The 20,236-nt window shown below is 43.0% G+C and overlaps 1 protein-coding gene across 1 annotated transcript in view; it reads right to left on the bottom strand.

The window, feature by feature from the left end:
• The window catches only part of LOC124798057 (RNA-binding protein 39), a 76,656-nt gene extending 56,937 nt beyond the window's left edge, over positions 1 to 19,719 (bottom strand). The window contains exons 1-2 of the mRNA XM_047261285.1: positions 19,258 to 19,719; positions 19,049 to 19,106 (exon numbers count right to left, since the gene is read on the bottom strand). The gene's annotated coding sequence lies outside the window, so the exon portion shown is untranslated. The remainder of the gene's footprint in view (positions 1 to 19,048; positions 19,107 to 19,257) is intronic.
• Positions 19,720 to 20,236: the final 517 nt, after the last annotated feature.

The following is a 20,236-nucleotide window of genomic DNA, read 5'->3' as shown; positions in this document are numbered from 1 at the left end:
AATGAGTGGCCCTGTGCTTTAACACAGAGGTCAAGGATTTAAAAACATTTCATTTTGCCACACTGGGTATTGAGAAAATTCCCTAGGCTACTGTATTTGCAGTTTTAATGACTTTATTACCACAAGCCATAGTAAAACACAAGAGATCCTAGATACAGGTGTATGGCAGAAGGCATTATGCGCTCTCAGATAATCAGAGCAGACGAGAAATTTCATTGCTTGAAAACTTCACATTAGCTTTTCTGTTCTAAAGATCAGAAAAGAATGCATTCAGTAGTTTGACCTTGTGTGTGTGTGTGTGTGTGTGTGTGTGTGTGTGTGTGTGTGTGTGTGGGCGCGCGCGCGTGTACTTTTTCGATGAAGAGCTTGTTGACAGAAGGTTCACTTACTGACAGTCTTTTTGTTATGCCTATAAGTGACTCAGCATCTCTGCTACATAGTGGGTAGCAACTACCCCTTTCATGATATTGTTACATTCCATCCTGGATTTTCCACTTTTTCATCTGGTCCTAATTTTGTTTTTGGTAACTGAGCATTTTGTCAGCCATTTCCACTTCTGAGCATTTAACCAGATGGAATATTGGTAACACAAAAGTTTACATGCATAATACGTGAACATCAAGTATGATGGAAGCACACAGGTCTCAGCAGAGTGATTCAGTTACTGAGCTGGTTCTGTGCTATCCTTAGCAACTGTGTCAACCAGCTGACATGGGCTTTTGTTTTCCTTCATATGAACTGTGAAATAGGGTGCACCTCAATCACAACAGATCAAAATGGAAATGCTTGGCTCAATATTTGGAATATTAACAATGTTGCTACTTACCGTAAAGAAGACACGTTAAGTTGCAGCAAGGCACAACTAAAAAACATATATGTGGCGTCTTCTGTCATCGTCCAGTGCCATGACATGGGCAGGTCTTTGAAAGTACAGTGCCATGAAACTCTCCCGTTGGACGCCAGAGACGCTATACACAAGCAACATTTGTTCTGCGATTTACTCTTTGACTGTTGATTTCCATTCCACATTCTACTCCTTGGTGAAAGCATGAATCCAAGTGTGTTAGATACAGAATAATTTACCATACTGAACTTCTCTCACCCCTTCGCAAGAGTTATCGGTTGCAGTGTATCATTGTCTGTTCCGACTGCAGGGTTTCGTTAATAAATTATTACATTAAGCTGAGACAAGCCTACTTCCCTTATTCAGCCTACAAGAGCGCGTGCAGGGATATGAGCCCTGTGGCAAGAGGTTGGGACTGGGAGTGGCACAGTGATGGACTAGGATGTTGTGGAGGTTTGGTGGGTGACTAAACACCACATTAGTAGGGACTGGAAGGGGGCCACTCTTCATGTAGTTGTCTTGGGGGGGGGGGGGGGGTGGGAGGTTGGGGTGTGTGCTGAAATGGCACAGGAAATCTGTTTGCAGGTTACTCACGAGTATAGTGCCTCTCAGTGAGTGCCTTGGGCAAGACAGTCAGCATACTGAGAAAGGGAGATCTTGTCACTGCAGATAGCTGTGCCCAGATGGCCAGGTTGTATGAGAGGTGTCAAAATGCAGATACTGTTGGTGGTTGTTGAGTTTAACATCAACAGAGGTGTGGATGAACCCATACTAGACTGGGAAGATGGTACACTGGATTGAGGAGGACCAGGTGAAGTGGATGAGAGAGAAGGTGTTGCGATTGTGAAGAAATGAGGGTAGAGAGATCTTCATAATCTGGAATCAAGGCCAAGACACTATCCTCATTCTTCAAAACCTTAACCCCTTGTCATCTCTCCCGTTTGCTTCATCTGGCCGCCTCAATCTAGCATGCCACCATCCTAGACATCAACCTCCTCTTCTCGGCTCCATCCACACTTCAGTTTGCATTAAACCTACCAATCACCAACAGTACCTGCATTTTAACCACTGTCATTCCTTCCACCCAAAAAAATCTCTCCCACACAATGTGGCCACCTGCGCACAGCCTATATACAGTGGCAAGATCTCCCTTTCCCAGTAGGTCTTGCCAAAGCCTTCACATACAGGCACTATTCCCTAGGCCCAGTCCACAAACAGATTTCCTGTGCAATTTTACACACCTAACCTCCTACCACCCCAAGAGCCAGTTACATATGAGTGCCCCCTTTGTCATCCAATACCACCCTGGACTGAAACAACTGAACCACATCCTTTAACAGGGCTTTGATTATCTATCATCATGCCCTGAAATGAGGGGTTCCAACCCAAGATCCTTCTTCCCACCCCTCCTAAATTGGTGTTCTGTCACCCACCCAACCTCTACAATATCATAACCCATCCTATGCCATTCCCAATCCCAACCTGTTGCCACAGGGAAAATATCTCTGTGGAAGACCCCGGCACAAGACCTGCCAGATTCATCCACCCAACACTTCCTATTAATGTCCTGTCAAAAGCTTATCCTACCCCATCAATGGCAAGGCCACCTGCGAAAGCAGCTCTGCTGCGACCATTGCACAGCTTTTTATATTGGTATGAACTATATGACGGCCAACCAGCTGCACGCCAGCATGAATGGCCACTGTTAAACTGCGGCCAAGAGCCAAGTAGACCAATCTACATCTACATTTATACTCCGCAAGCCACCCAACGGTGTGTGGCGGAGAGCACTTTACGTGTCACTGTCATTACCTCCCTTTTCTGTTCCAGTCGCGTATGGTTCGCCGGAAGAACAACTGTCTGAAAGCCTCCGTGTGCGCTCGAATCTCTGTAATTTTACATTTGTGATCTCCTTGGGAGGTATAAGTAGGGGGGAAGCAATATATTCGATACCTCATCCAGAAAAGCACCCTCTCAAAACCTGGCGAGCAAGCTACACCGCGATGCAGAGCGCCTCTCTTGCAGAGTCTGCCACATGAGTTTGCTAAACATCTCCGTAATGCTATCACGCTTACCAAATAACCCTGTGGCGAAATGCGCCGCTCTTCTTTGGATCTTCTCTATTTCCTCCGTCAACCCGATCTGGTACGGATCCCACACTGATGAGCAATACTCAAGTATAGGTCGAACGAGTGTTTTGTAAGCCACCTCCTTTGTTGACGGACTACATTTTCTAAGGACTCTCCCAACGAATCTCAACCTGGTACCCGCCTTACCAACAATTAATTTTATATGAACATTCCACTTCAAATTGTTCTGCATGCATACTCCCAGATATTTTACAGAAGTAACTGCTACCAGTGTTTGTTCCGCTATCATGTAATCATACAATAAAGGAACCTTCTTTCTATGTATTCGCAATACATTACATTTTTCTATGTTAAGGGTCAGTTGCCACTCCCTGCACCAACTGCCCATCCACTGCATAGCTTCCTGCATTTCGCTACTATTTTCTAATGCTGCAACTTCTCTGTATACTACAGCATCATCCGCGAAAAGCCACATGGAACTTCTGACACTATCTACTAGGTCATTTATATATATTGTGAAAAGTAATGGTCCCATAACACTCCTCTGTGGCACGCCAGAGGTTACTTTTAACGTCTGTAGACGTCTCTCCATTGGTAACAACATGCTGTGTTCTGTTTGCTAAAAGTTCTTCAATCCAGCCATACAGCTGTTTATCAGGCGACAGTGCGGAACTGTATCGAACGCCTTCCGGAAGTCAAGGAAAATAGCATCTACCTGGGAGCCAGTCAAGGAAAATAGCATCTACCTGGGAACCTCTATCTAACATTTTCTGGGTCTCATGAACAAATAAAGCGAGATGGGTCTCACACGATTGCTGTTTCCGGAATCCATGTTGATTCCTACAGAGTAGATTCTGGGTTTCCAAAAACAACATGATACTCTAGCAAAAACATGTTCTAAAATTCTACAACAGATCGACGTCAGAGATATAGGTCTATAGTTTTGCGCATCTGCTCAACGACCCTTCTTGAAGACTGGGACTACCTGTGCTCTTTTACAATCATTTGGAACCTTCCGTTCCTCTAGAGACTTGCGGTACACGGCTGTTAGAAGGGGGGCAAGTTCTTTCGCGTACTCTGTGTAGAATCGAATTGGTATCCCGTCAGGTCCAGTGGACTTTCCTCTGTTGAGTGATTCCAGTTGCTTTTCTATTCCTTGGACACTTATTTCGATGTCAGCCATTTTTTCGTTTGTGTGAGGATTTAGAGAAGGAACTGCAGTGCGGTCTTCCCTCTGTGAAACAGCTTTGGAAAAAGGTGTTTAGTATTTCAGCTTTACGCATGTCATCCTCTGTTTCAATGCCATCATCCCGGAGTGTCTGGATATGCTGTTTCGAACCACTTACTGATTTAATGTAAGACCAGAACTTACTAGGATTTTCTGTCAAGTCGGTACATATAATTTTACTTTCGAATTCACTGAACGCTTCACGCACAGCCCTCCGTACGCTAACTTTGACATTGTTTAGCTTCTGTTTGTCTGAGAGGTTTTGGCTGTGTTTAAACTTGCAGTGAAGCTCTCTTTGCTTTCGCAGTAGTTTCCTAACTTTGTTGTTGAACCACGTTGGGTTTTTCCCATCCCTCACAGTTTTACTCGGCACGTACCTGTCTAAAACGCATTTTACGATTGTCTTGAACTTTTTCCATAAACACTCACCATTGTCAGTGTCGGAACACAAATTTTCCTTTCGATCTGTTAGGTAGTCTGAAATCTGCCTTCTATTACTCTTGCTAAACAGATAAACCTTCCTCCCTTTTTTTATATTCCTATTAACTTCCATATTCAGAGATGCTGCAACGGCCTTATGATCACTGATTCCCTGTTCAGCACTTACAGAGTCGAAAAGCTCGGGTATGTTTGTTATCAGTAGGTCCAAGATGTTATCTCCACGAGTCGGTTCTCTGTTTAATTGCTTGAGGTAATTTTCGGATAGTGCACTCAGTATGTCACTCGATGCTCTGTCCCTACCACCCGTCCTAAACATCTGAGTGTCCCAGTCTATATCTGGTAAATTGAAATCTCCACCTAAGACTATAACATGCTAAGAAAATTTATGTGAAATGTATTCCAAATTTTCTCTCAGTTGTTCTGCCACTAATACTGCTGAGTCGGGAGGTCGGTAAAAGGAGCCAAATATTAACCTAGCTCGGTTGTTGATTGTAACCTCCACCCATAATAATTCACAGGAACTATCCACTTCTACTTCACTACAGGATACACTACTACTAACAGCGACAAACACGCCACCACCGGTCACATGCAATCTATCCTTTCTAAACACCGCCTGTGCCTTTGTAAAAATTTCGGCAGAATTTATCTCTGGCTTCAAGTAGGTAGGCTAGAAAATTTAAAACGGGGAACAGCTGGGTCGGAGTTAGATATATGAGAATAAATAAAGTATGCGGCAGCGACAACTGGACTCCTTGCTATGTCAGTATAGGTTTATCAACACAATATCAATTAAGGGAAATGCAGGAGAAGGCCTAATAATAACAATATATGAATGTGGTTAAGCTCCTATGAACAGCTTAGTGAAAGCCGTATCATTGAGAAGACATACACGGAGCCAACACTGACCACAGAATTACAAGTTTGTGTGTCAACTAGCTCTAGAGATGATGCTCCCTCTCAAACTCTCAACAATTTCTGTTTCCATCAATTTACCCAGCTCCCATCTTCTCAATTTTCTGCCTTTTTGCAGTTTCTTCAGTTTTAATCTGCAGTCCATAATCAAAAGATTAAGAGCCCAGATGGCAATCCCAGAACTAACCAAAGAAGGAAAGCTAAAAGCAATATACAGAGGGTTTATCTAAGGTAAACAAACTTTAAAACAATAGAAAGAGAAGAGAAAGTAGATGAAGATGAGGTGGGAGGTACAATACTGTGAGAAGATTTGACTGAGTATTGGAAGACGTAAGTGGAAACATTCCCTTAGAATCAATGATATATTTGGTAAAGCCAGCCACGATAAATTATCCCAATTGGTCTGTAAGATACGTGAGACGAGCAAAAAGCCCTCAGACTTAGAAACACTGTAATAATCCCAGCTCTAAAGAAGGAAAGTGCTGACAGGTGTGAATACTACAAAGTCAGCAATTTGATGTCACGGTTGTGAAATACTGACAATAAGTCGACCTCGGGGATGTTTAGTTTGGGTTCCGGAGGAATGTAGGAATACATGAGACAGTACTGATCATATGGCTTATCCTGGAATATTCGTTGATGAAAGGCAAACCTATGTTTATAACATTTGTACATTTAGGGAAAGCACAAACTCTGAAGGTACCAGGGATAAATGAAGACAAAGTGCCAGTTCCACATAGACTATATGGGCTGCAAAAAGTACGCAATTGTCAGCAACAATAGTGTGTCAACATGTACAGCAACCACATACTTTAAGAAACTGCTGTTGCCATATTCTTGGTTTTCGTAGTCCCAGCTCACCAGATCCACAACTCTGAGGACTTCTTGCAAATCTCGAGCAGCTAAGTATCAGAGAATCTGATGTAATGGTCACTTTTGATTGGTTGGTTGGTTGGTTGGTTGGTTTAAAAGAGGAGGGAAGGGACCAAACTGCTTGGTCATCAGTTCCTTGTTCCAAATAAAACAATGCCACCATGGAGAGAATAAAACAAACGAGACGTACCACACAAAACAGAAAGAAAGGAAAAACCACAAGAACGAAGGAAAGGTAACAAATACTAAAACAAACAAAAGAGGACAAGAAAACAACAGAGACACTCAAGAAACAGTTAGAAGAGAGTAAAACAAGAAAGCTGATTACAATGGCTGGCCAACCACAAGAATAAAAGGAGAAGCCAGCCACTCTGCAACACATTAAAATGTCCACCCTAAAAGAACTAGAGGGGAGGACACAGAGAGACAAAGGACATGTGTGAAATCTTAGATAAAATGATAAAACCAACCCTCACAAATAAAACGTAAAACTAAAGCTGCTGTTGAGGCATTGTCACCCAACACCGAATGTAGGGTGCTGGGAAAGTTAAAAGTCCGCCACAGAGCGGATAAAGGTGGGCAGTCCAGCAAGAGATGGACGACCGTCATTTGTGAGCCACAGCTACACTGAGGTGGGTCCTCGCGACAGAGAGGTAACCATGCCACATATGGCCAATGTGGAGCCAGCAGAGGACAACTGATTCCCTGCGAGAGGCCCGCACGGAAGAGTTCCACACATTCATAGTCTCCTTAATGACACACAGTTTGTTGTGCGTACTGTTATGCCATTCGATCTCCCAAAGCAAAAAAACCTTGCAGCGTAAGGCAGAATGCAGGTCAGGTTCAGAGAAGCCGATTTCCATAAGCGGTTTCGACGTAGCCTGTAGACAAGTTCGTTGCCTGGGATTCCAGACCAACACCACTGAATGACTGGACAGTTCCAGGGCATGGATGGACTCTGGGACGGTCACTACCAAAGGATGACAAGGGTAGCACTGGTCGACAGGTTGTAGGCTACTCAAGGAGCCAGTACACAGAAGAAATGACTCCCCAGGTCATGAATGGATGCTCAGGAGCAAGAGATATAGCCACCAGCTATGCAGTGAAAACACTGCAGCCACTGGGCAAGGAATGCTGTTTAATATGTCCTCCATCGACATACGCGAATACGACGTGACCATCAGCCATTGAGCCATCCGTGTAAACCACTTCATTGCCTCAGTACACGTCAAGAATAGACAGGAAGTGGCAGCGGAGAGCCACATGGTTAACTGAGTCCTTAGGGCCATGTGAAACTTCCAGGCGAAGCCACTCCCTGGGTGTAAACCATGGAGGTGTATGTGAACAGACCTTCTTTGTCACAACAGAAAGGTAGTATGAAGAGAGGGCTGGCAGGCGTAGCGATGTAAAAAGGAGAAAATGAAGGGGAGCCAACAGCACCCAGTGTTCCCAGGAGGAAGTATAGGTGATAAAAATAAGGACTCCAGTTCGGGCAGAAGGGATCGGACGCGAACTGCAAGCCCTAACCTGGGTCGTTGATGCAGGAGATGAATCGCCGTGGATGGAAAAAGGAGATGGTAATTTGGATGCGCAGAAGAACTACAAATGTGTGCAACGTAAATGGCGAGACGTTGCACATGCCTAACCTTCAATGGAGGGACTCCAGCCTCCACCAGGACGCTGGTCACCGGACTCATCCTAAAAGCTCCCGTCACTAGTTGAACGCCACAGTGGTGTGCTGGGCCAAGTAAATGCAATGCTGAGGGTGCCGCTGAACCATAAACCACACTCCCACAGGCAAGGTGGGATTGAACAAGGGCTCAGTATAGCTGCAGGAGCATAGAACGATCTGCACCCCAGTTGGTGTTGCTCAGGCAGCGGAGGACATTGAGGCGCTACCAGCACTTCCACTTAAGCTGACAAAGGTGAGGCAACCAAGTCAATCAGGTGTCGAAAACCAGTCTTAAGAATCAATATGTCTCCACTACAGTGAGTGGATTGTCATTATGGTAAAGTTCTTGTACTGCATGAATGATACGACGCTGACAGAAGTACATAACGCATGACTTTGCAGCTGAAAACTGGAATCCGTAGGCTAGAGCCCGTGACTGCGCCTTGTGAATGGCTCCCTGTAGACACTGCTCAGCAACACCAGTACTGGTGGAGCAGTACGAAATACAGAAGTCGTCTGCGTACAGAGAAGGTGTGACGGACGGCCCTACAGGTGCTGCTAGACCGTTAATGGCCACTAAAAATAGATATACACTCAATACAGCACACCCTGCGGGACCCCATTCTCCTGGATATGGGGGGAACTATGGGAGGAACCAACTTGGACACGCAAAGTACAAAGTGACAGGAAATTTTGGATAAAAATCGGGAGGGGGCCTCTGGTATCTCACTCATGTAATGTGGCACGGATATAATGTTGCCAGGTGGTGTCAAAAAAGATGGCACCAAGGTGTTGGCGTCTGGAAAAGGCTGTTCGGATGGCAGATTTGAGGGACACAAGACTATCAGTGGTACAGCGACCCAGGCAGAAGCCGCCCTGGCATGGAGCCAGTAGGCCATCTGGCTCCATGACCCAATCCAACCGCTGACACACCATACGTTCCAGCAGCTTACAAAGAATGTTGGCTATCCACATCAAGACGGTTTTTACCCAGTTTGAGCACTGGAATGATGGTGCTCTCCCGTCATTGTGATAGAAAGACGCCATTGCACCAGATCCAGTTGAAGACGATGAGGTGATGTCACTTGTAGTCAGACGAGAGATGTTTAAGCATCTGACTGTGGGTCCGATCCGGCCCAGGAGCTGTGTCGGGGCAATGAGCAAAGGCACTGAGGAGCTCCCATTCTGTAAATGGGGCGTTATAGGGCTCACTGTGGCATGTAGTGAACGAGAGGACTTTCCCTTCCATCCGCCGTTTGAGAATGCGAAATGCTGGGGGTAATTCTCCAATGGAGAGGCTCGAGCAAAGTGCTCGGCAATCATGTTTGCGTCAGTAGATAACACGCTACCATTGGTAATGCCAGGGACACTTGTCGGGGTCTGGTACCCAAAAACACTTCTTATCTTCATCCAGACTTGGGAAGGTGACATATGGAACCCAATGGTCGAGACATACCTCTCCCAACACTCCTGTTTCTGCCTTTTAATAAGCTGGCGAACGTGGGCACATTGCCACTTAAAGGCTATTAGGTGCCGCTTATGTCACTGTAGAGCTCACCCACGCCCTTTAATTGCCATGCTACTTCCGGCGACCACCAAGGTACCGACCTTCGGCGGGCGCACCCCAAAGAATGAGGGATCGCATTTTCCGCTGCAGAAATGATCACTGTAGTTACCTGCTCAACCACAGTATTGATGGCACCATGTGGGGGAGATTCAACAGCAGAGGTGAAGACTTCCCAGTCTGCGTTGTTGAAATCCCATCTGGGTAGGCATCTGTAGGCATGACGCTGGGAGGATGGGGGGGGGGGGGGGGGATAGGAAGATGAGGAAGTGTTTCCTACCGCACAGGTCGTCATGGCTCTCCAGTGGATATATGGGAGAAGTTGAGCCACACTGAAATGTGTGGCAGCCCCAGTATTTAAGAGGCAGAGATGTGACAGTAAATTTCAACATCTCTGCCTTGGCCAGCAAGCACGGTGCCACTCCACAAGGGGTTATGAGCATTAAAATCTCTCAAATGTAAGAAATGTTTAGGGAGTTGAGCGATCAGTGTAACCAATGCATTCAGGGGTAGTGCACCATCTGGAGGAAGATGAACATTGCAGACAGTTATTTCCTGTGTCGTCTGTATCCTGACAGCCACAGCTTCAAGAGGAGTTTGAAGGGGCACAGGTTCTCTACATATCGAGTTCAGGACATAGACGCAAACTCCACCTGACACACTATTATATTCGCTATGGTTCTTGTAATATCCCCTGTAGCCACGAAGGGCACGGGTCCGCATTGCTGGGAACCAGGTTTCCTGGAGGGCAACACAGAAAGCAGGTGTAAAGCTTAACAATTGCCGTAGCTCAGTCAAGTGGTGGAAAAACCCACCGAATTCCACTAGATGACGACGTCATCGTGAGACTGGGAAGGCATGAAACATTCAATGAGGCACTCTACGCCTCAGGGTCAACTGCTACCACCGACTTATTGCCTGAGCAGTCTATATCCATTATGTCTGAGGGTCTGTCGAGGCTTACGCTTCTCCGGCTTAGAAGTGGGGACAGACGTCCCCGATGGTTGGGGGGTGTTGCTCCCGAAGTAGGTGGTGCAGGAGCAACAGGGATGGAAATGCCTCCCACCATCAAGGGGTCAGGTGTAGTCTTCCAGCTCTGAGAGCCGACTGGAATTCGTGGAACTGATGAGGCTACAACTGTTCGCGTAATGGTGGCGTAAGAGGAGGTCATAGCCACAAGATGGAGATGCTCAAACTTCCTCTTAGCCTCAGTGTAGGTCAGTTGGTCCGGAGTCTTATATTCCATGATTTTTCTTTCTTGCTGTAAAATCCTGCAGTCTGGCGAGCAAGGGGAATGATGCTCTCTGCAGTTGACACAGATGGGAGGTGGGGCACGTGGAGTATTGGGATGCGAAGGACGTCCACAATCTCAACATGTGATGCAGGAAGTACAGTGGGAAGACATATGGCCGAACATCCAGCACTTAAAGCACCGCATCGGGGGAGAGACATATGGCTTGACATCACAGCGGTAGACCATCACCTTGACTTTCTTGGGCAATGTGTCAACCTCTAAAGCCAAGATGAAGTCACCGATGGCAACCCGATTATCCCTTGGACCCCTATGGACGCATCGGATGAAATGGACACCTCGGTGCTCTAAGTTGGCGCGCAGCTCATCATCAGACTGCAAAAGAAGGTCGCTGTGGAATACAATACCCTGGACCATATTTAAGCTCTTATGAGGCATGATGGTAACGGAAACATCCCCCAGCATGTCACATGCGAATAATGCCCGTGACTGGGCAGAGGATGCGGTTTTTATCAAAACTATCGCCGACCGCATTTTGGACAAGCCCTCCATCTCCCCAAACTTGTCCTCTAAATGCTCAACAAAAATCTGAGGCTTCATTGAAACAGAGGAGTCCCCATCAGCTCCATACATATGAGGTACCAGGCGAATAAGGTTCACTGCCATCCTTAGCCTGGTGTTACTCCTATGGTGTGGCCAGGGAGGGGAATGATTTAGGGTCGTACTTCCTTGCATTACACTGAGACCTGGAATGCTTAGAGACTGCTGGTGTGTGATCACCAGCAAGTGGTGATGTGGCATACTTCATCGCGCGTCATCTGCCCTGATGCCACCCACTCCAACCACGGGCCTTCCCCACGGGCACCACACCCAGCTGCTGCAAAGGCCTCTAGGCAGGATGGCCAGTGCCAGGAGTCCCGATGCCACAGGGTGACGGGCATCTACTCCTTGCCATATGTGGGGAGTTAACGGTGCAGCATCAGCATAGCAATCCCTGTGTGGTCAGGGGGCACCCAGGAGGGTGACTCCGCCCAACAGCTGGAGAATAGGCGAAAGTGCAGATCCACATCAACGAAGGATGCGAGAGGTCTCAGTGCATTATGGACACAATGCACCACGTAATGCCTCCTTCCCCAATTGGCTTGCTGTTTGGGAAAATTTGGAAAAATGGAGGTCAAACCCAACAGGGGTCCATCACATAAACGTCAAAATGAGAGAGACTCCTTTCAGTCACCTCTTACAACAGGTAGGAATATCTCAGGCCTATTCTAATCCCCAGACCTGCAGGGGGAGGTCACTTTTGATGTGGTATCACTGTTCATAAGGGTGCTACTGAGAGACTCATTGGAACTGATTGAACAAAAATTTGTTGATGCTCTGTTGAACCTGTTCAGGCATATACTGACCTCAACTCATTTTCTCTATGGGGCCAATTTTATGAGCAGACAGACTGTGCAGCCACCTCTTCAGTGGTTGAAAACGTGTTCATGAAGAGGTTTAAAGAAGTGGCATTAGAGACAGATACAAACCCACATGCTTCTTCAGGTACGTGGCTGATACCTTTGTGATCTAGCCCCATGGCAGGGAAAGGCTTAATGCATGCCACCCACATATTAAGGTCCCTTTGGAACTGGAAAAAAAATGACCAGTTGTCATTTATGGATGTACTTATCAAAAGGAAAGAAACAGAACTTCACAAAAAAAGAAGAGAGTGTAGTGATATGAGGAACAAACCCCAGACTGAGCACCAGGTGCATCGGACCGTAGATGGAACATTCATGGAAGCTTTTAGTGGAAGTGGACCACAGAGGGAACATGTAGAACCATAAGTTACTGAAAACGGCAGCATGCACTGGACCAAAAAGGGAGCACTTAAGACTATTTCTAGTGGGAGTGGACCACGGAGGGAACACCTGGGACCACACTAGGCTGAAAATGAAATGCTGCCACATGGACAGGTGCACCGGACAGTCGGCAGTGCGCCAGCATGCGACATGGTGCTCCGGACTAACAACAGAATGCGTAAGGATGCTGCTAGTGCAAAAGGAGTGCAGATGAACGCCTGTAACCAACCATGGAGGGGGAAGACTATAGGTATAAAAACTGGACCCATTCCGCTTGACAAGCAGTCCCCAGTAACACTGATGAAGGTAACGAGTTACACTGTTGAACTAGTGTACATGGATGACACTGATATCTGGCAGAATACCCAACACATCCAGAAGTCAACAGATTGCATGGAAAATCTGAAGAATACCAAAACTTTAATGTTTGCCAATTACATTATAATTCTGTCATTGACTGCAAAGGACTTGAAAGGCACTTGAGTGGAATGGATAGTGTCTTGAAAAAAAGGTAAGATGAACATCAACAACGGTAAAACAAGGGGACATAGTTGAATTAAATCAGACAATGCTGAGGGAACTCGACTAGGAAATGAAACTTTGTAAGTAGTAGGTGAGATTTGCTCCAGAGCAACAAAGTAAGTTTGTCAAAACTGGACGTCAGAAATTAAGTATTTATGGTATCTTTGCTACAGAAAGTTTTTAACCATTTAGGAAGAGAACAAAGCTTTTGAAATGTGGTGCTACACAAGACTGCTGAAAATTTGATAAGTAGATTGAATCGCTAATGATGAGGTACTGAATCACATTGGGAACGAGAAATTCATGCCACAACTTGACTGAAAGAAGGACCTGTTGATAGGACACATGCTGAAACATCAATGAATTGTCAATTTGAAAGGAGGAGGAGGGGAGAGGGAAGGGGTGGGGGTGGGGAGAGGGGAGGGTAAGGGGAGAGGGGGGGGGGGGAGAGAGAGAGAGAGAGAGAGAGAGAGAGAGAGAGAGAGAGAGAGAGAGAGGAAGCAGGGGAGGGGGGGGGCGGGATGATCAAGTATCAAAAGAGGAAAACCATTGCTTGAATACAGTATGCACATTTTAATGGATGTAGGTTGTGCAGTTATGCAGAGATGAAGCGGCTTGCACATGACATTAGTATGGCAAGAGCTGCATCAAACCAGTCTTCAGACCAAAAACTATGACAACAATGCTACAATCAGAATGCTGAGTGCTTACTGTCTTGATCCTAATGAGTAACTTAAAAAAAAAAATCAATTTTTTCAATGGCCTAGAAACAATTCAGAAATTTTCTGTGTGGCCCCAACACCACTTTACCTCCTGATTCATCGAGCCTTCTACTATACCAACTCCAATGCAATGGCTCAAATGCCATCCCATTTACCTATACCCACATATCATCAGATAGGGTATTTGTAAACCATGGGTAATTGGAAACAGATGGTGTCATATCTTGCTGGAGAGACACTATATGTATTTGTTTTCAGCCATAATTTTTTTATTTCAACATCACTCCCCTCTTTTTTATTGCTGAAATTGGTTAATTGTTGGGATTTTTATGTTGATATGCTTAGTAGTTTCTTAGATCCAGTAAGTTATTTTATCATTCTGAAATGAGATTATAATAATGAAATTACTTAATTTCAAGACAAATAAAAACCACTGCATTTTTATATTTTCCCACTAAAAATTACGAAGGAAGGTAAATGGGTACAGATATTGAGTAGAAATTGCAAAACAACGTGATAATGTTATTCCATAGCAGGTTTCGTACAACGCCAAAGATTAATAATATTAAGTATCCAGATTGCCATTACACTGTTGATGATGTGTCAAGGGCGGTGCATGATGTTATGAAGTAGACACTTAGGGAAGCCAAAGCAGTTTATAAATCTTGTTATCTGCAACTGCGATAAGTCTGGGTTCAGCAGTGGACCAACTGGGCTAAGAGCTCTTGTTGAAAAGGGAAAGCCACAGGATAGGGTGTCTCTAGGCAGACAATCAACACACTGATTTAGCCTACACTGCTGCAGATGGCACTTATTTGTCAGCATTGATCATACATGTGGGTGGTGCAATTCCGAGTCGAACTTTGGGTGACAGAAGTTCTGGGACACTATGTTGCTTCAACAAAATATTGGATGGAGGAGCCTCATTTTTATCAGTGGGTCCAGTACAGCTTTTATCCCTCACATACAAAAATGGCACACAAATCACCAATTACCCAGTCAAAATCTTGTTTTGATTTGTTATCAGCATGCTAGCCAAGTCACCTTATGACTGGTCGAATTGGCTGTGCGATCCAACATTCATTTAGTGTGCTCACTGAGTCATTTATCTGCTGGACTACAACATCTCGACAAGTGAGAATGTGGCCTTGTAAAAACCAAATGGGGAAAAAAGTTTGTCATATGTTTTTGTGTTTGTATTATGTTTATGTGTACCGACAACAGTGTGTTACCTACCTCAGTTTTAATGTTATTTGATAAATTCCTTTCAAAAATTGCTCATTTTGGAATTTTCAGTATGTATTGGTTGGTTTAATTGTAAACTATCTAATAATCATTCAGGAAAATGTTCTCAAATCACAGAACAGTATTGGTGTACAGTTACTCCATCGACATTCAGAAAGCTATTTCCATTTACCCCTGACCTAAAATGTCACCTAAACATAGACTTACTACGATGTCAATTAGAGTAGAGAGATTAACGGATCCACGAGTAGGGTTTGTGTTTCAGGCCTACTATGTCTCAAAATTACGAAATAACTCTTAAATTTAAAGTTAGTAATTATTTCAAATCAAAACTGTTCCAAATTAACCCACCTGAACCTAAATAAAAAAGAAACCTGTTGAGGTGGTGATAATGAGGCTGTCCTGCTGAAGCAACAATACTTCTGGCTAAGTCTTTGCTTCCCCAGCTCAGAATCAGGAGCGTAAGTTAGATGCTCAAGGTAACTTAGTTGGGATGGCACTGATTAATAATGCAAAACACAGTTCAAGAAACAATATCCATGAAGCACTTCACATTCATCAACACACTGTTCTAATCTGGACTGTTTTATTATTATCTCACTCTGAACTAACAGCATTATACAGGATTTTAAATATCTATGTAGGAAACCTCTCGGGAATAACCAAAGGACTTGAGAAGAATCAAAAAGGTTCATATATACATATAATCATCTTGAACACTTCTTTGTGTTTTCAAATTTGCAGCTTGTTTTTAAAGGCACTTTTTCTTTTCAAATGACATTTGTTTTGGGATGTATTATGTCAAAGCCTTCTTACATTTATCTTAGTTGTCATAGTATTAGTTACAGTTCTTATTGGACTGGTGTTTAGCGTGTACTGAATAATCTCCCCCCCCCCCCCAAAAAAAAAAAAAAAAAAAAAAAAAAAAAAAAAAAAAACAGGAATTGTTATTAGCAATTCCCAAGAGGGGGCCACCAAACAAGAGTGTGTTAGCCACCCCAGTTGGAGAGCGACACGTTGCCTCTGACGACATATTGTGTGCGACTTCAAGTCGACAGACATGAAGCCTGCTCAGCTGTACATTCTTATTGGGCTAGCGTACACAGTACATTTTTGGCTAAAATATGTTCTTCTTCAGCACATGGCAGACATGCACCTGATATATTGCAATGTGCCTGAAGCAGGTCATTTGTATGCTGAAAGATTTCCTAATAGATGTTTAATGAATAATAAGCCCTTTCAAAGAATTCATGAACAATACATATGTTTTTGGGTGGGGTCTGCCTTTAGCGAAACAATTTTGTGTTTTGTCCCAGAGTTGCTTCCCTGCAATAGCAGCATTATCAGTCAGTTTTTTTTATTTTATGGCTGTTAAACATAAGGATGTTCTTTATTGTTTAAATACATGTAAATATTATGTAAGCCTGCAGGCTTTCGTGGCTGTTGTCACTGAAGTTAAAATCTTCTGGGTTACTAGGCCACATCATATTTTCTCTAAAATGTTCGACGTTTCGACCCCTCTTCCAGTGTCCCCTAGTGTCGTCCGTCATTTTAGAGGAGATATGGCACAGTCTAATACACCAGAGGATTTTAACTTCATGTAAATATTGGTTTCTAAATTTTAATTACAGATTTTTGAAGAGCACATAACATACAAAACTGTAAAGAAAAACCGACACTGTAAAAACGTAATACAGCAGGAAAGCCACACCATGCAGTAAGAAGATATGAATACATAATTTTATGTACTCTTCAAAATTCTGTAATTATGACTTCAAAACTAATATTTACATGTATTTAAATAGTAAAGAACATTCCTGATGTTTAACAGTCATAAAATAAAAAAAACACTGATTTTGCAACTGCAGTGAAACATATCTGGCGCAAAAAACAAAATTATGTTTTGCTAACGGCAGTCCCCCACCCAGAAACATATGTATTGTTAAAGCAAACACAGACAAAAGAGCTTCAACCTCAAGATGACATGAACATCATGTACAGACAGGCTCTTTCGAAGAAAGAACATTTCACTCTGCACTTACAAATAGTGTCAGAACACCTGAGTCAAAGGATTCAGTACTTCATTATATCAAGGAAAATAATGGCAGCAGTATCAGAGAAATCACAGAAACTTAAAACGTGAATCATATGGTAACATGGAAAATTTTAATAGAGGAACTCCTTTACCCATATCATACTCAGATAGTGCAAGGTCTTATCAAAGCAGATTTTCAATTCTGAAAAGCTTTTTGTATTTGCTTAGTGCAGATGTGAACTTAGCACCAACACTTTCTGTCGACCATTCTATTCACTGGTGAAGAAAAATCTAATTAATCTTAGCAAGAATGGAGTGCAGTTATATGTGGATGAAGATCCTTTTGCAGTTTTGGACACAAGGTGCCAGTAATAGTCTAGTATTAATGTACAGACTGGAATAATTGAAGACCAATTAGCTGGACCTTTCATTTTCCATGGAAAGCTGACTTGGGCATCATACTGTGAATTTTTAATAAAAGATTTAAATGTTTTGCTGGAGAATGTTCCACTACATTTACATCACAACATGTGGTTCACACATAATGGGGCACCACTTCGTTTTGTTCTGCAAGTGAGAACAATTTTACAAAAGTGTTTCTCTTGGCATACTTCATCTCCTGATCTCAATCCACTGAATTTTTATTTTTGATGGCACTGAAAGGATATAGCGTATTCAAGACCTACTGTGAATGCTGACATGTTTTGCCAGTGAATTTACCAACAATTTCTACAAATACAGCAGACACCTGGAATATGTGAGCAAGAAGACAATCCATGATGCAGTGTTTAGAAGCTTGTGTTAATAGCTAATGGTAGACATTCTGAGCATTTCATTTGGAAATAGGAAGACAGTGTTAGAGAGGAAAAACCATCTGTAGAACCATGCTGGGAAAAAAATTAAAAAGCAAATAAAGTGTCTTGAGTGACTAAGAACATAAAAAAAATGATGTGCTGATAAGTACATATTAGCTTCTTTTTAAGTCCTCTATCATCTCTCCAGAGGTTTCCCACACATTATTTAACAGAATGTATACTACTGATATTCAATTTAAAATTCAACAAAAGAAAGATTAACGATATCAAATCAAATACCTGACTTCATTTTTGAGAGGTCATGTTAACAGTGTCATAAATTTAATGTTTAATCTAAGTGAGTCAGACTGCTTGCACATCAGTTGCTGAATAAGCAGTTACAGAGATGTAGGCGTTTCTGACTTTCACATTAGAGGTATTTTGAGGCAGCCTCATGTGTCATTTAAAAAAAGGAATGTCAGATCTGAAATATCTTGAACTTCCATACACAGCAGCTGGAAATATAGTGCTAAACACCAAATTATTATCTGAGGAGGTAGACCATGGAAAAGCAAAGGAGCCAATGAGTAAGACTTTTCTGTTATACACGAAAATAAACGGTAAAATGACTGTTATTCAACCACATAAGAAACGGCACATCACAGTTCATAGTTTACTATTTCAATTTTTTGGGACTCGTTTTTCTCAACTTCATGTTTCCAAAGCAGGCTTAAATACAATCTTCTGATGCCTCCGAGTAACTACTCCACAACTGTTTACCAGACATGCACCAATACTTTTCCATGTTCCTTGAATAAGGCATTTTTCAATATGAATTACGTTAAAAAATATCCTGTAATTTTTCTCGTCACTAAGATACACACACTCAAATTTACCAAGAAAACTCAGCTATGAAGTGTTACTCATGTGACACCGTCACGTACAACACTGAGTCTCAAATGCGTTATTTATTACTTATTTACATGTTTTAAGGACTAACGACTTACTCCTTTCTTATACGGCGCTTCCAACATTGCTTCTACATCAAAATCTTCGGCCATTTTTCTGAAAAAATATAGATTCGTCAATAAGCAAACAAAATGGCCTACAAAGTCACACACATAATTCACCAAATAAATCAGCTATACGAACATAGTTCTCTAGCAAGTGTGCTATAGGAATTTACAAACAGTTGCCGTTAAATTCTGATACTTACATGATGGACAAATCCACAAGGAACTCAAAAGTACATAAATGCAAAGTTAAACCAAAGAACAATGGCTTCCGTCGTCCGATTTACAACCAGCGCTGGAGGTTACACAGCCTGAGAAACACCTATACTACTATGGTACTTTCGTCCATGAATGTTTACTGTATTACAAAACTTAGGAAAAACTAAATCTACCGTTACAGCCAAGTGCTGAGCTACAAATGGTTATGACACAGTCTTCAGCGACAGACAGACTCATTTACGTAGCACCGTGTTACGAAATCAATTTCACTTCGTTTGCAGAGCAGAATGGAAGAGCAACACGTTTCCAAATGGTAGCGTATCAAGGTTCTATGAAAATGCAATACATGAAGAAACGATGGCCGACTCACAAAATCTTAAAAATTATCAATTCGCGAGACTCACTAGCATAAATCGTGAAATAATAATTGCTGCTGACTCACGAAAGAAACATCGGGAGACTGCGATAAAAAAATATCGGATAATCCATGCCCATTTTTGCGATAGTCTTGTGTATTTTTATTATGCGAGGGAGCAGTAGAAAGTTTACTGTAATGCGAACGGAGTTAAATCAATATAAAGTTAACGTAACGCATAAGTTAGACGTCGGGAATAAAAGGTATTTTCATGAACTGTCCGTAATCGGTCATTCAAGTCTTGTACTTAGAGAGGATTTGTTCTTAGATAAGTCAATCATTCATCTATTTTTTGGAAGTTTCAGTGTTTATAACTTAGGCAGCATCGAATTCATAACTTTTAGTTGACTGATTCTCTGGCAACTCACAATCAGACTCATTTGCGCAACTTTGTGAATGTCCAGGAATAAATGTAGCTTACTGGATCATGTACAGGTCATGAACGAAATTGTAGAGTGAACTAATGGGTGTTTGTCTGGTGTTCGTAGATGTCTGAAAAACAAGCTTTTTATTCAGTTTCAACGCAACAACCAAGCTGCGCAAATATC

Source organism: Schistocerca piceifrons, chromosome 5, assembly GCF_021461385.2.
Source record: "Schistocerca piceifrons isolate TAMUIC-IGC-003096 chromosome 5, iqSchPice1.1, whole genome shotgun sequence".
NCBI lineage: Eukaryota > Metazoa > Arthropoda > Insecta > Orthoptera > Acrididae > Schistocerca > Schistocerca piceifrons.
This window is presented reverse-complemented; position numbering and strand designations above follow the sequence as displayed.